This window comes from Telopea speciosissima, chromosome 10, assembly GCF_018873765.1.
Source record: "Telopea speciosissima isolate NSW1024214 ecotype Mountain lineage chromosome 10, Tspe_v1, whole genome shotgun sequence".
In the NCBI taxonomy this organism is placed as follows: domain Eukaryota; kingdom Viridiplantae; phylum Streptophyta; class Magnoliopsida; order Proteales; family Proteaceae; genus Telopea; species Telopea speciosissima.
This window is the reverse complement of record NC_057925.1, coordinates 29,898,622-29,915,547: the sequence shown is the minus strand read 5'-3', so window position 1 is coordinate 29,915,547 and position 16,926 is coordinate 29,898,622. Positions and strand designations below refer to the sequence as shown.

The window sequence follows — 16,926 nt, the reverse complement described above, 5'->3', positions numbered from 1 at the left end:
AATTAGCATGCTACTCATGACTTACCTCACTATGCTTGCTAGACTAGGGCACGGAGTGTGACATTTAAGTGGTATCAGAGTGATCGTGCTCTACTCCTATTTACAATCAAAATTCGCAATACAGTAGCTCCTTCGACTCATTGATCTGAAGGTAAGTCTTCTTTAGGATGAAATAAAAACTGCAACTAAAAGCTACAAACTAAAATAAAATTTTGATTGTAAAACACAAGTGATGAGGAACAGAAAACTAAAAACTTTATATATAAGCCGAGTTGTTAGTACAAAATTTCAATAATAAATGCTGATTTGGATTACAACCTTCTTCCATAAACGTAGCCAAAGTACAAGTCTTTAATTAGGAATTACAAAGTTAAACTAAAACAGGAAAGAGGAAACATCAGATCATTGCTGTGGTGGTGGTGGTGGTGCCTGCCCTGAGAAGTGAGATCTCCACTCTGACAACTTAGACTCCACGGCACCCACTCGCCCGCTCAGCTGTGTGAAACCCTGGTGAACAGCCCTCTCCAAGCTATCAAGGCGACTGAAGAACTGTCCCCAAGTAGTGCCATCGCCTGGTATATGCGGGGCAGCAGCAGAAGAAGAAGCACCCGGATGTCCGAATGGTGCTATGGGCTGAATGCCGGTAGGGAGGTCACCGGGCATCTCTATGTGTACATCCTCTCCCTCCTCCTCAACGGGTATCTCCTCTGTCACTCCGGGTTGTCCTATCTCTGTGCAATCAGGGTGGCCTAGCTCAGGAGAGACTGGTGGAAGCTGGATGTGCATCTTGATTAAAGTAACCGGTTGACATTCAAAACCTTCTTCGTCGAGGGCTCTTCATCAAGAAGTGGGACTCCAAACCTCCGGAAGATTTTGGTAAGCAATCTCCCAAAAAGCAAATTCCCACCCCTGGGACGGTCATGAAGATATGCCATGGTATGCATGATGGCGTAGGGCAGGCAGGTATGGTACCCCGTGTACAAGCAGTAGGTGGTGAGAACCTGCATAGAAGAGAGCTCAGTGCGGTGGCCTGATTTTGGGGCAACATTGTGGCCACAGATCCTTAAGAGCACCCGAGCTGAAGGGATGAAATCCAACTCTGACATCACCCTCTCATATGAAGTTTCGTTGGTGAGTACAAAAAACAACCACCGTATCTCAACAAGGGAGAGGAACTCTATAGTCTCTGTCCTTGGTACTAAAGGAGATCTCCCTACCCTTCACATAACTGCTCACAAAGAAGTCACCCCCCTCATGCCTATAAGCTAAGTTTCTGTAGAAGAATCGAACAAGGCGGGGATAACAATGACGCTCTGACTGGATCATCGGTAGCCAACCTTGGTTCTCGAACCTCTCCTGGACTTTGAAGGCAGTCAAATCCGCGAGAACCACCCCACGTTCCTCCTCTACAGATCTGCCCATAAAATATTCTCTGTACCTGATTTCCTCTTGTACATTTCGGAAGAATGAGGGCTCAAAATCAGCTTCAATGTTAGGAGCCCCTCTTCCTCTACCACCTCGGCCTCGGGCTGCAGCCATTTGTAATTAAATGCTGCATTTTAAAGAGGGAAATTAGTAAAAAGAAGAATCTAGGACAGCATGCTTGCATAGTAAATAAGAGAGTTAGACAACTTAGAAAATGTAGGATTTAAGAGGAAATATTTAACTACATATAAAGGAAACACTAAGGAGTCTTAGAAAGCATAATGGAGTCCAAGAAATTCGAAATTTGGTGAGAAATTTTTTAAGAAAGATCAAAGAGACATTTTTACAAACACTTGATGTACATAAATTTTTACATAGTTAGAGAAGGAATGAAGGACATGGAAAAGTTAACAAAAAAAAATGATGAAGAAAGTAGGAGGGAAAAGTAGTGTAATGACATTATACACCCTAGGGTTACATTAGATCTCAAAATAAACAAGAAATAAGGTAAAGAAGTCCATTTGGGCAGTTTTACAAACATATGTTATGCACAGTTTTAGACATTGTGCAATAAGGAACATAGGAATGGTAGGATCCTTGAAAAATGAGAAAGAATAGATGGGGAGAGTACTGCATGCATGAGAAGAGTAAATAAAAGCAAAGAACCTAGGTAATGAACAAAATGTACTAATAAACCTTTACATTACTTTAGAACATGTGAAAAGACAAGAAAACTAGGTTAAGATCAAGAGAGAGGAAAGATTTAGAGTTTAGATCACTTACTCATAGTGTAGATTGGGTAGATCTTGTGTTTGAGTACCTCCCAAGTGTGTTAGAGACCCCTAGGAGAGCTTTTGAGAAAATTAGAGGGTTAGAGGAGAAAAGACCAAAAGTTGGAATGGGGTAAAAGTAAAAAACGAGCCACTTTTATAAGCTCACCGCCAAGCCAACCGGTCGACCAATCGGACCAGGTCTGAATCCGATTGGGTCAAAAATCTCAGGTAGGCTACTGTAGAGGCCTACGGTCGACCGATGGACTCAGACCCTGAATCTGATTGGATTCCAGGTCTGATTCTGGTTGGGCAAAACAATATTAAAATAAATTTTAAAAAAATGTATAATAAATACATATACCTACATATTATATATATGATATAGTATAGTAGTAGCAATAGTAATAATGTGCATATAATAATTAAATTAAAATAAATCAATAAATAAATACGTTGATGTAACAAAGAAGGAAAGTATTAAATACTTTATTAGTATTCAAGAATGTATATCGGCATACTATTAATGTATTGATGCATGATTTATTTTTATGACTTGTTCCTTATATAATAATAGTAATATAAGGTATGTATTATATAATGCTACGTTTTCTTTTAGGAACTCGAGAATGTCGGCCTAATACGTCATTGCGACCAAGGTACTATATCTCGCGATATATCGGTATCTCGGGCCTACCGAGATATCCGAAATATCCGAGATATCGCGAAATATTCCCGAAATATTGCATTTTTTCTGCAATATTTCGGGGGTCCATCTCGGGGGGGTATTTGGCCATATTTAGGCCTGAAACTTCATGGACAGCCTTATTTAAGCTTAATAAACACATTTAAACCATAAAATTGTAAAAATGTGAATTCAAATTGGTGTTTTGGGCTTGCACCCTTGATTGACATACGGTCGCCGACCCTAATGTATAAATAGTTAAATACACATAGATTAATGAAATCACAACTTAAGTTACAAATTACAAGTGCTAAACTGCTAATAGTAGTTGCTGTGCCTCCCTGGATCAATCCCACTCATGCCTCGCTGGAGTCGACGTCCATTGCTCTCTGTTTGAAGGACATATGTGGACCACGGTATAGAATCGGAGAAGAAACGAGTGTAGTCATCCACAAGTGTCACGTAAATGGAATCATCAACATACTGTAAGTAACCTATCCTAGGATATAAACTAGGGTTACCAATCGATCCAGTCCGTGAAGAAGATGATCCACTGTGATATGATGTTGGCGCCGGCGCAAGAGGCGATGGCATTGGCTGCATGTATGGCTGGTGAGGTTGGTAGCTAGGTCCGCTAGGGTATGCAAAGATGTTATCTACAAAAGATGATCCAGTATGTCCCTGGGACTGGGACTGGTAGTCATAGTCCCCTACCCCACTAAACTGCCCATATGATGATGATCCATATCCATATCCACCGTAAGGTTGTGATGCACCATAATCCGATGCCAATGGAGTGGCATGTGCGTCAAAAGATGGGGCACGCCAATGTCCAGTCGGTCCTCCCTCCCTATCACCCATACTCAAACCACCAACAGAGCTAGATAGGTTATCAATGTCCATGTGATCGGGTTGCAACTGTGTTCGTCGACCCCTACGCTTCCTGTTGTATGTATGTAGGGGGCCTCTCGAGGGTGGGGGTGCGGGGGCACGTGCTCCGTGGTCCGTATCTTGTGTGGCATGATCAAACTGTGTCTCTCCAGTGAATCGGAGTGGCTCTACAGGTGCTGTATCCTGGGTCTCCTAGCCTACCACATAACGCTCTCGCATGCCGTCAAATTCTTCACCAGCATCACCACCACCAACATCACCACCACCAGCATTACCACCACCAGCATCACCATCACCACCACCAGCATCACCATCATCATCATTTGAGGACTTAGACCAGTCTTCATCATCAGCAACATTGCCACTAGTGGGCTGGAATGGTATGGGTGAGGCTTCCCGTGCATGTATCTGACCCTCGTCAGCCATATAGTCGCCACATCAGCACCAATCTCAGAAGCTATCATGGGGTCGGGCCTACCTCCCTCCTCATCCAACACTGGCTCACCTCTATCCCTCACCCAATCCACAATAGGGTCCTCATCGTCTGAGTCAACTTGAAAGATGTCAGCTAGATCAATGGTGCCCCTCTGTCCCTCATGTCCCATGCGTATGTGTTGCAGTTTCAGCCTCAAGTTGTAGTGCACATACACCATGTCAGGTAAACGTTGAGACCCCAATCTGTTGTGCCTCTTGGAGTGGATGAGTACAAAGGTACTCCAGTTCCTCTCACAACCAGATGCAGAACATGTTTGGGCAAGGACTTTAATTGCTATTCTTCTTAAGTTTTCAGCCGATTCCCCATACAACACCCACCATTCAGCTGCATTACAAGTTTACAACAAAAAAGACATGTGTCAAATGTTGTTTCAACTTTCAACTTTCAAATTTCAATACATATGTAATTTAAAACTTGAAAGAATTACCAGCATCACCACGTGCTCTGCCTTGTATCGCAGCCTCAGTTCCAAAACTTCCCAATGCATCCCTAAATACCTTGATCTACACCCATGTGGAAAATTAGTAAGTACTTCTTCACTACTTATTTGAAAGCATCAATAAGTTGAGTTTCCAAATGAACTCACTTCATTGTTGCAAATTGCTTCAGCCATGCACCATCCGGCTCCAACTTCTTCACTACTTGTTTCACAGCATCAATAAGTTGAGTTTCCAACCCAAGCCTATTGTTATATTGATACTTAGGGTTCAAGTAGTATGCTGAAATATGACATATAGAATAGAGGTATTGTCAAATGCATAGGTAATTAGTAAATAATAATACTATGAATTAGTAAACATAAAACAAATTTACTCACCAGCCTTATGCAGTGGATGCATAAGTTGATTCTCCCATGAGCATTTATGATATCTAAGAAGTGTTTGCTCATGCGAGGACCCACACTATAGACACTATCTTTCATCAAGTCTATTGCGAAAGATATAGGACTGGCATGGTTGGGCCCTTGAGAGCGAGTCGGAACATGTAGAACTTTAACTACTCGGCTCTAAAACTTTCACCACTTTGCTTAGTTTGGTCCGGAAGTCCTCGGATGACATCGTTGTTTGTGCTTCCCTCCCATTTGCAGTCTTGGAACCCTTCCATTCAAACCACTCCTCAGAAGCAAACATGCTTCTCAGCCCGGCCTTCTTTGTCTCAATGCTTTTGAGGGCAATGTAGTTGGTGGCAAATCTTGTGATGCCAGGCCTAACCAAGTCACCCCCACATTTTTCCCTCAATAGATTGAGTGCATAGGAGTGGTTGTATACAAAGTTGGTGCCTTGTCTTGCACTTTCAACCACAGTCTTCACCAACTTTAACTTTCCCATATCTTTTAGCATTAAGTCAATGCAATGGGCTGCACAAGGAGTCCAGAAGAGCCGGTACTTACTATTGTTCATCATCTTCTCACCGGCCAGCTTGAAGTTACTTCCATTGTCCGTTACAATCTGGACAACATTCTCAATACCCACATCTTTTTCCACTACTTCCTTTAACAATCAGAAATATATTTTGCATCCTTTATCTCTTTGGATGCATCCACGATTGAGGAACACTGTCCTCCCATCACAATAAACCATGAAATTGATGATGGACTTTCTTATGAGGCCGGTCCATCCATCCGCCATTATAGTCACCCCATATGTCTCCCACATATTCCTCATCTCACTAATGTACTCATCAATCTCACTCTTTTGTTGAGGTAGATAAACATTCATTACCTCGTATGGGGTGGGGCCCTTGAATCCTGGGCCACCTACTCTGATGGTATCTATCATGGTATCATAATGGGGGCCTTGTGCGATGTTCTTTGGGATGGTATGGTATAGCATCCACTTAGCTATTGATTCTTTAACCAATCCCTTCATCCCCTTCCATGCTCCTTTGATTCTGGGTATTGCTTCCTTTCTTCTTATGCAATTTAGGATCGGATGTTGATGGTGATGTAATCTGGTAGAGGTGTTGGGGTTGCCCTCACACTTTGTGATCTTTTAAAAGGATTCAAAGTTCTAGGACCTCCGCCTCGCGCTCCTCCACTACCCCCTACTCTTTGTCTCTGTGATCATCTTGAAAACTTCCTCTACTCCTTGAAACAGTCCGCCTAAAATCCCTAGCCTCCTCTGCTTTGTTTGTATGTCATCGAGTACTGCAATGTCATCATCGAGGAGGAGGAGGAGGAGGAGTCATCATCATCATCATTGTATCGTCTTCCTCCTCCCATCGAACTCCTCACCGTATCCTCAAGTTGTTCTCTTATCCTTTGCTTGTCGGCCTTCCTCTTCTTTCTTCCCCTTAAACTATCACCAATCTCCCGGCTACTTCGGTAGGGACCATATGACAACCTACAACATCTTTAGATCCTCCAGTCAGATGTTGTTTAAGTCTACTGGACCCACCTCCCATAAATTGCATGTGACAATAATTACATATAGATTTTCTCTTATCCCCATCAATGGAGTACCATGTAACCATGCAATGTCACCCTATCTTTGGCTGGCTGGTCTCTCTTGTTCCCTCTGTTCTCTTTGTTCCCTCCGCCCCCTTTGTTGACTACTTTCCCCCCCTTTTGCTTGCCCCTGCACGTTGTCTATCACGATCCGCCATAATGATACTTGTTTACTTGCAATGTAAGTAACACAAATAATTAAAAAACTTAATGTAGATGCACTTCAATTGACACTTTTAGATTACTAATACACTTGTATAGTTATTTAATATTTTTCCCCTAACCCTTATATTTTTCACATAATTAAAACCAATTTTTTATATATAATGTTAATATAAGTATTGACCTAACACAACAAAACTATGAATTGGTAAACATAATATACATGTAATGCATCTCAAAACATATAGAAATAACTTTCATATTTTTTCTTTATTTTTTAAACTTAAAACTCATATTTTTCCTTATTTATTTCTGTTTTTTTAATTTTTTATATATTTTTCTTAATTTTCGAAAATTAAAATAATTATTTAAGAGCAGAAAAATAAATCCGACACTGTGAAGCCGTAGATCGGCCATTGGTGTCTAACATATATTTAATTCATTACCATCTAAGTCATATTACCCCTAATTATTTCCTATTTTAGTTGTAGGAAAATGAATTTTTAAAACCAGAAAAAAAATAAAAAAAATACATATGGGAAAAAATTTTGACACCGTGAGGCTGTAGATCGGCCTCCGGTGTCTAACATATATTAATATCATCAACATCCAACAACATTTGTACAAAGTTTTTTTAAAAAAAATAGTTTTAGAGAAATATAATGTACCTTAAATAATGAAAATAAGCTTGGATGATGAGCTTAGATGACCCTCCGACGTCTTCCCGGCGACAAGGAGCTTCAACAATGCTTGGATGAGGCTTGGAAGGGAGGAAGAAAAGCAAAAAATGAGGAAGAAGAGAGAAAATTTGATTTTCAGCAGCTCTCGGTCGGAATATCGACCAAGAGCTGAAAAATATGGAATTTATAAGGCCTTTGAATGTGACACTATTTGTCACTTTACAATATCTCGCGATATATCGTGATATCTCGCGATATATCGTGAGTTCCACGATATATCGTCGAAATATCACGATATATCGACGAGATATTGTAATTTTATATTTCGGCAGTGTTTCGTATCTCGGTCATGTCGAGATTCACGAAATATGGCGATATTTCGCCGATATTTCGCGAGATTTTATACCTTGATTGCGACTCAAGAATGAGTTATACGCTGAGGCCAATCGAGGAATATAATTATAATGATGAAAATATTGATGAGTTGAATCATAAGCTAGAATTGCCCATCAATGATCGAAATTATCTTCAGTCCGTATTATGGAACGGTAGAACCTTGATGACCAGGGACTATTATATTATTGATTGAAGGGTGGAATACCTTCAATTCCATATTACCCGCATCGAAAGTACCCTCCATCGATGGGCGGATATACTCCAATGTCTTCGTTAAGACGTTTCAATGTATGATGAAGCTTTAATATGATATAAGTTGCTGCACTCATACTGTATATGTATTCATCTTGTAATCAAACTACAAATGCATATGTTAGTTTGATTTCTTCCTCAGCTGATCAACCATGGTGGGACAGCATCCTAACACCTACCAGAGGATGAACACTCAGAGGCGCGCTAATGCAGCCTCTTCTTCCAACCCCACTAGTACTGATCAGCCAGCGGAGGGCACACAAGGAAACCCTCCTAACCTCACCATAAATGATGTTACCAATCTTGTTGATGACATCATGACTAGGCAGCAACAACAGATGCAACAACTTATGACTACCATGGCCACTCAGTTCCAAACAGCCATGGGGGCTATGCATCCTCCACCAAGGTACTAAAACTCGGGTCTCGGTGCCAACTCGACTCTTGGAAAAACCGAGACGAGTCGAGATCTCGCCGAGTTGGTGCATTTTTTTTTTCAACTTGAAGCCTCAACTTTGGGTCAACCCGAGATCCGAGATCTCGCCGAGATATGTTGAGTTTTGTCCAATTAGGTAAGGTATTTAAGTGGGAGGTGGGTTAAAATAATGGGTTGAAACCGAGATCCGAGATCTCGCCGAGATATTGCACTTTTGAGACTCGCAGGCAATCTCGTCTCGAGATTTCGAAAATCCAAGAAACTCGGCGAGATCTCGCGAGTTCTCGAACCTTGTCCTCCACAAGCAGCCCCTGCTACCACTGCAGCCCCTGTTCCTCCAGTAGTGCCAGCAGCCCCTCATGCACCTAATAATGATGCAAATGGCCGCTTACTGGAGAGATTTTTGAAGATCCAGCCACTTACATTTGCGGGAATTTCAAAGGACACATTGCAGGCCATTAAATGGATTAAGGAGATGGAGAAGGCCTTTGATTTCTTGGGCTGTACTGAGGAACAAAAGCTTACATGTGCCAAGTACAAGCTTCAATACGAAGCAGAGGCTTGGTAGGAGACTACACTGCCCATCTTAGCGGCTGCTCACCCAGTTCTAACTTGGGCAATTTTCAAGGAGGCATTCTTTGGTAACTACTTCCCTAGTAGTGTCAGGAAGAAGAAGGAAATAGAGTTGGCAGAGTTAACTCAGGGTCCCAAGTTAGTGTTGGAATACCAGCAGAAATTTGAGGAGCTCTTTTTCTTTGCCCCTCCTCATCTAAACACTGATGAAGCAAAAAGTCCAAAAGTTTGAGGATGGTTTGAGGCCATCAATTGCTACCATCATGACTATCCAGAGAGCCCAGAGCTATTCTAAAGTGGTACAACTTGCCAAGAGGATTGAAGACAAGCAAAAAGATACATACCTGGCCAACCAAGGGTCTGGCAAGAGATCTGTATCATTTGTAGACAGGGGGTACAGCAAGTTCTCCAAGCCCTCTTATTATAGCTCAGCTCCATCTCAGTCTCAAAGGAGTAATTCTAAGTCTTCAATTCCTAAGCCAGTGTATGCCAATCTTGGCACCAAGGCTGTAGAGACAGCAACACCAGCAACTGGTCCAGATTACAAGTGCTACAATTGTGGTCAAGCTGGCCACACCTAAAGGACCTGCTTTAACCGAAGACCTCCACTCCCTCATCGTCAGCAAGGCAACAAGCCTCAGGGCCGAATCTACTCAGTCTGTGCTAATGATGCTAAGGCGAACCAAACAGTGGTTACAGGTATCATTAATGTCCACACGTCATTAGTATATTCATTGTTTGATATCATGCATACGCATTCATTGAGTCTTGGACTATAGGTACCATTCTCATCTGCTCTACACCATCATACACATTGTTTGACAATGGAGCTACACATTTTTTTGTGTCTCCATCATTTGCAAAGAGGATGGGAATTCCGCCAAAGAGTTTGGCGGATGGTCTAGCCGTTAGCACACCTACTGGGTCGATGATAGATCTGAACACGGTGTTTGAACCATGTTCGGTTAAGATTGCTGGCCGGGAGATGATTGCCCACTTGATTCAGCTTAACATGACTGACTTCGATGTCATATTAGGAATGGATTGGTTGGCGGCATACAAGGCAAATGTACTTTGTAGAGAAAAAAAAAATTGTCTTCAAGCCAAGAGACGAGAAGGGATTCATCTTTGTAGGTGACAAGAAGAGAAGACCCAGAAAAATGATTATATCAGCACTTAAGATGAAAAAGTTGCTCAATAAGGTTTACCAGGGATACCTCGTCTCAGCGATGGATACTAGGGCAAAGGCTAGGCCTATGTCGAAAATCCCTATTGTAGGGGAGTTTCCTGATGTTTTCCCTGATGACTTGACTAGTCCACCTCCACCTAGGGAAACCGAGTTTACAATTGATTTAATTCCTGGAGCGGCACCAGTGTCTAAAGCACCTTATAGAATGGTGCCAAGCGAATTGAAGGAGTTGCAAGCTCAACTGTAAGACCTATTGAAGAAAAGGTTTATAAAGCCAAGTGTTTCACCTTGGGGTGCACCAGTCTTGTTTGTGAAGAAGAAGGATGGATCTACGCGAATGTGCATAGATTACCGGGAATTGAACAAGTTGACAATAAAGAATCGGTACCCGTTGCCAAGAATTGACGATCTGTTTGATCAACTTCAGGGTGCCAAAGTCTTTTCAAAGATTGACCTTAGATCCGAGTACCATCAGCTTCGAGATAAGGAAGCCAACACTAGTAAAATAGCTTTTCGGACTCGATATGGACATTACGAGTTCGGTGATGTCCTTTGGCCTTACGAATGCACCGACAGCCTTTATGGACTTGATGAATAAAGTGTTCCATGATGCTTTGGACAAGTTTGTTATTGTATTTATCGATGACACCTTGGTCTACTCCAAGAGTGAAGAAGAGCATGCCGAGCACTTGAGGTTTGTATTGCAAAGGTTGAGGGAAAAAGAATTGTATGCAAAATTCATCAAATGTGAATTTTGGTTACCTCAAGTAGGATTCCTAGGCTATGTGATTTCAGCCACAGGAATTGAAGTGGATCCAGGCAAGGTGGAAGCAGTGGTGAACTAGGAAAGTCCCAAGATAGTAACAGAGATCAGAAGCTTTCTGGGATTAGCTGGATATTACAAAAGGTTCATTGAGAACTTCTCCAAAATAGCTATGCCCATGACTCAACTTAGAAAGAAAGGTACCAAGTTCGAGTGGTCGGAAGCATGTGAGAAGAGCTTTTAGGAATTAAAGCAAAGGCTGGTAACAGCCCCAGTTCTTATTGTTCCTGATGGTATTGAAGGAATGGTTGTATATACCGATGCCTCTAAAACAAGGCTGGGTTGTGTATTGATGCAACAGGGGAAAGTGGTTGCATATGCATCTCAACAGCTGAAAGAGTGAGAAGAACTACCCTACACATGACCTGGAATTGGCTATAGTGGTGTTTGCCTTAAAAATTTGGAGGCATTACCTATATGGGGAAAGGATAGAAATATTCACAGATCATAAAAGCCTTAAATACTTTTCACTCAGAAAGAGTTGAACATGAGGCAGAGGAGGTGGCTAAAGCTTGTAACAGACTATGACTGTGAGATCCAATACCATCCAGGTAAAGCCAATGTAGTGGCAGAAGTTCTCAGTAGAAAATCACCAGATTGGGCACTGGGCAAAATTATGGTTGAGGATCAAGTAATGAAGGACATACAGCCGGCTGAACTTATTGCTGATCTGACTTATGAGGAGGTACCTAAAGAAATCATTGATAGAAAGGAGCACAACCTAAGGAACCATACCATCTCTTATATTAAGGTCAGATGGAGTAATCACCCTTCTGCTGAGGCATCTTGGGAGCGGGAAGACTTGATGCGAGAGAGATACCCTCACCTCTTCGGCATACCAGGTACATCAATTTCGAGGACGAAATTCTTATAAGGAGAGGGGGATGTGAAACCCAGTATAAATTTAAACTTTGGAACTTAACTGATTTCAGGTTCTGGTTCAGTGTCCATACTAACCTCAATGCTGTGGGCTGCATCGGTGGTGGATTCAGACCAACTCCTCGACTCACCTATGGAAGATTCCGGAGAGCCAACACAGCTAGCCATCTTGGAATCCAAAGGAGCTGCTGGGTTCCTACATCTGAGCTACATGTGTCAAACATGCTTGGACGAGCACATGCAGAAGCTCTCAATTTCCTCGGATTATAGGTAAGAATCTGTTTTTGTATGTATATATGTTATAATTTCTTAAATTATATGGTAGAGGCAGAATAGTAATTTCCTTTGAAAGACCCTCATCCCCCGTGTAGAAACAAGCCTTCCGTGAATAACCTCGACCGGATTCCCGAATATGTCAAATGACATCATCTCCATGACTTAAACATAAGTATTTAGGTAGTTATTTCTAGTTAATTAGTTTAAAGAATTACATTTTAAAAACTAATTCTACCTAGACCCCAACCAAACATGCCTAGTTAGCTTTAGCTATACAAGGAACAGTTAGCAATAGATTTCATTTCTCTCCCAACTAAGAACCGAATTTCTGCTCTAAGGAGAAGAAGTGAAGAGAAGAAAAGAACAGGAAGAAGGAAGAGTAGAAGGCTTGGGCTACTTGGACCTTGGTAGGAGAAGCTTGGGAAGGACCAATCCATTGGGTGCTACCATCTCTTCAATCTTCCATCTTGGTAGGTCATCAAAACCATTCTGAATTGCTCAATCTCTTCCCTTCTTCTTTGGTCTCAGCAGGGTTCATAACCCATACCAGCCCTAGCATTGGAAATTAAGTAAAGGGTTGTAAGGACCACAAACCCATCATGTTTTTGGGTTGCTTTGGCTCAATTACTATGCTCTTCCTTCCCTGTATGCTAATTTTTTAAATTGACCCTGTGCATGTCAATTTCCATGACTGTACAGCCTGAACCCCCATTCTGATTAGTCTACCGGACGGAGTTACAAGTGACCCTACGATCGACAGGTTCAGGGACTGGTCTGCATCCGGTCCCTCCCTGTTGTCCGTGCTTTGTTTTAGTTTGTTAGGGCTTTGACCTAAGGTTTCTTCTGTACTTAACATATGTTATTTAATTGATTATTTAGGCCTGTAAGACCATTATTGCTGGGGTAGTTTGTGTGTGTTGGAGCTCTCATTTCGCTAGGATATTTCTCCAATACAGGTGAGGGGATTTTGACTTAATTTCAATGTGTTTATTGTTTTAATTTCTGTTTATTATTGGCTGCCATGTCATACATCATAATAGCATGATATTACATATAGTTTTATAGTTTTTCCTTATGCATTAGATGTTGCATGATATTAGGGTATTCCATCTTGCATATACATAGATTATCTTGATACTTATTGGAATTGATTGGAATGTGTTGCTGGAAATTTTCTCTCTTATTATATGTTACTGGAACATGTGCCATCATGATAGTATGCATTAGGCTAGGGATATCATGAACTCAATACTATGGCCCTTACCAACAGGGAGAGGTGTTGGATAACCCGTGGTAGGTTCAAAGGGATGATTCTGGGATGCCATTCACTGTCCCATATCCAAAGAGTACTACAGGAATGGGAACAAACAGTAGGGTTAACATTTGGGGGTTCGTTGGCGTCAGCTGTGTAATACCTGAGCTGGCGGGTCCCCACCATGGTAGAGTGGTATCGCTCGGGTGACCGACGTCTGATTTGTGTTTCCGGGACCGAGGATATCATACTTACTACAGTAGCATTTATACCCCATGAGACTTAATACTGATGTTAAGAGCATACTTAGTTATAGGTCATTCATCATGGACTATTTGCATTTGCTTGTGTATTTCCCTTACTTGGCTCAGTGTAGCTCACCCCTGTGGATATCCTTATTTTTCAGATGCCTTGACTACTTCTGCTGGTGTCTCTCTTGGAGCTGCCTCCGCCTTGAATTCACCTTCTGGTGTTGGAGTTGAGGCTCTGATGTATGAGGTGCACGATGCTTCGTGCACATGTGATGATTGTGCCTTCTCTTGATCGTGGCCGGATAACAAAGCTATTTCCTTCCTTCTCTTTTGTGTTATATACCCACTTTTGTATAGAAACCATATGATAGTTTGTAATCTTGCCTTGGGTTACTTTTGAAATTATACAGTTGTAACTCAAGCTTCAGATATATATATATATATGAATGAGTTATCACTTAGTTCTCTCTATTATTGATGTTATCCTTATTATTTAATCTCTTCCGCTGCATTTAAATTACTGTATTGTGCTAATTGTTGTGAATAGAGCACTGCACTTGCGATCCTTGGGATTGGTTGGATGTCGGATGGCATCCAGTCACACTAGGCCCTTGCTAACCGGGCCGGGGTGTGACACTCACACAAAATCTCTTCCTCTTTTCTTTACTTTATAGCTTAGGGTTTGAGGATTTTGGTTAGGATTTGGGATAATAGCCTAAGGGCCATGTGAGGCTAATGTATACGGCTTCAAATGGAGCCCTTGAAGCATATCTTGCACCCCTCCAAAGCTCCCTTCAATGCCCAATAGCCAAAGGTGAACGACTCACCCAAAAATGGTGATTTTAGGAAACTCAATGTAGGTAACCCACCAAGAATAGGGATGAACCCTAGGGTTCTGGACATCCCTTGGGGTGTGGGAAAACCCCCTACACAGTCCCCATAGCTCAAATGAGCTTGAGCATGCTAGGAGCCCAAGCCCGAGCCCTAGCTGAAAATACAGCAATTTGGGCTCGTGCAACTGATGCATCGACCACACACATCTGCCACATGAATGGAATCTTCTCAGGGTTGAGTGTTGATTGCATCTACAGCATAGTATGCGGCAGATGGTTCATCAGCCGCCAGACCTGCCGCACAGAGCAATTCCGCAACTACTCAGGGGCAGATCTAGAATTATGATTTGTGGGTTATGACCTAACCTAATGTACGCTTAATAGTGACCTTCTAGAGTACCTACAACTTACGAGAAGGGCGTACAGGTACGCGGGAACCAAGGAAACATTTAAATCATCAGAGTTGCGACAACTAGGTAAGTGGGTTAGATACTTGAGTTCTTTTACAGAGTGTCTATAACTTTGGATGATATATGTGCCATATTCATACATGTTGATAAAATGATACTACTTTGATATAATTAGCATGCTACTCATGACTTACCTCACTATGCTTGCTAGACTAGGGCAAGGATTCCATTATGACTGCTAGTTAAGGTTTACTTACTGTCATGATATTAACACTCACTATGTTTGCTTGATGCAGATGCTAGGGACTCTTTATACATGTTTGGATTGTTGCGATTGAAATGCGAGTATTAGAAATGGATATGTGACGTATGTGGGAAATGGGATCCAAGAGCCGAGGGGCATGCCGGACCTGTGATCGTCATCCGGTTAATTAGCTCATGCTCATTTAGAATAGGCTTTGGAACCCGGGTACGGTGTGGCCGATAGGAATTCCGGTATTGTATCGTCGTAGTCACTGTTGCACTTTACTTTATATAACTGTAGCATTAGAGATAATTGCTACATTAGGTTTGGAAACGGGTTTATGGTGTGGCTGATGGGGTTTCCAGTACCACATTCGCCGTACTCATGACATGTGTGTAACTATGCTAGAGGAGATGGGAGGATGGTGTGGCCGATGAGAATTCTGGTACCATGATCTCGGCCTCTAGTATATACATACGCATGCAAAAATTGCTTATGTAGATGTATGTTGGTTAGGTATGATGTGACCCGGTACTATGACCCCATGCTGACAAGGGGATAGGTGTCAGACAACCCATGGGGTAGGCCCGATGAGATTTTTTGGGATATGATGTGATTGTTGCCAAAGGCGGACCGAGTTCAGGGTCTTGACCGTATTTTCGGGACTGAATGCCAGGACAGGGTTGTAGGGGCCTGTTGGGAAACTCAGGGCGCATTCGAAGACCGGCAGGCTCCATTTCGCAACTCAAGTTTGACATCCCTGAGCTCCGTCATGCGTATTCGAGACCAGGGATGTGCTACCTAAGGTGTTGCAGTAGTACTATACCCTCAGACTTAGAATTGCAGCTTAGGTGGAATTAATAAAATGAACTCATTCATGCATTCATGTGCATTGTGCATTCATGTATTAAATTGTGTATGTTTGCATGATCTAATTGCTCATTGGGCTTAGTGAAGCTCATCCCTCGAGGGTACTCTCTTTTTAGATGGTGATGTAGGTGCATCGGAGCTGATGGGATCATAGCTTTCCTTTTCCCCTGATGATGGCAGTGACAACTGGTGGACTTTTGGGCATGACGCCCTTTATTTTGATACATTGATCTGTATTTCTGGTACAGTTCCCCTTTTTGATGTATTAATTCTTGATGTAATTAATACATATATTTGTACTTTAATGTGAATTTGAATAACATGACACAATAATTATATGATATAACACATAGCTTCCGCACTCTGATTTGTTATAAATATGTTCTCTCTTCCGCAACTCTAATTGCTTTTATGGTTGTAAACTGTGAGGGCAATACACTGCATTTGTGATCCTGGGTGTCGGCATAACTCTAGGTACAGGGAGTGGGTGTGACAATAGATGCATCTGCACAAATATTTGTAAAAGAATTCATCTATAAGGAGAGGTCCAGAAAATTTCTCAACACTAGTACAAATATCTGCTACAAGGCAAAATGGATAGAGCTGAAATTTTGTGGACAGGCGAACCCGAAGATCCTCGGCTCACATATCAGCCAAAACACAATTGGCAAGGTGAAAAAACAACGT

General features: G+C 41.9%; 1 protein-coding gene across 2 annotated transcripts in view; it reads right to left on the bottom strand.

The window, feature by feature from the left end:
• LOC122642397 (protein kinase and PP2C-like domain-containing protein) overlaps positions 1-16,926 on the bottom strand; it is a 115,383-nt gene that overhangs the window by 59,555 nt on the left and 38,902 nt on the right. The window lies entirely within an intron of this gene.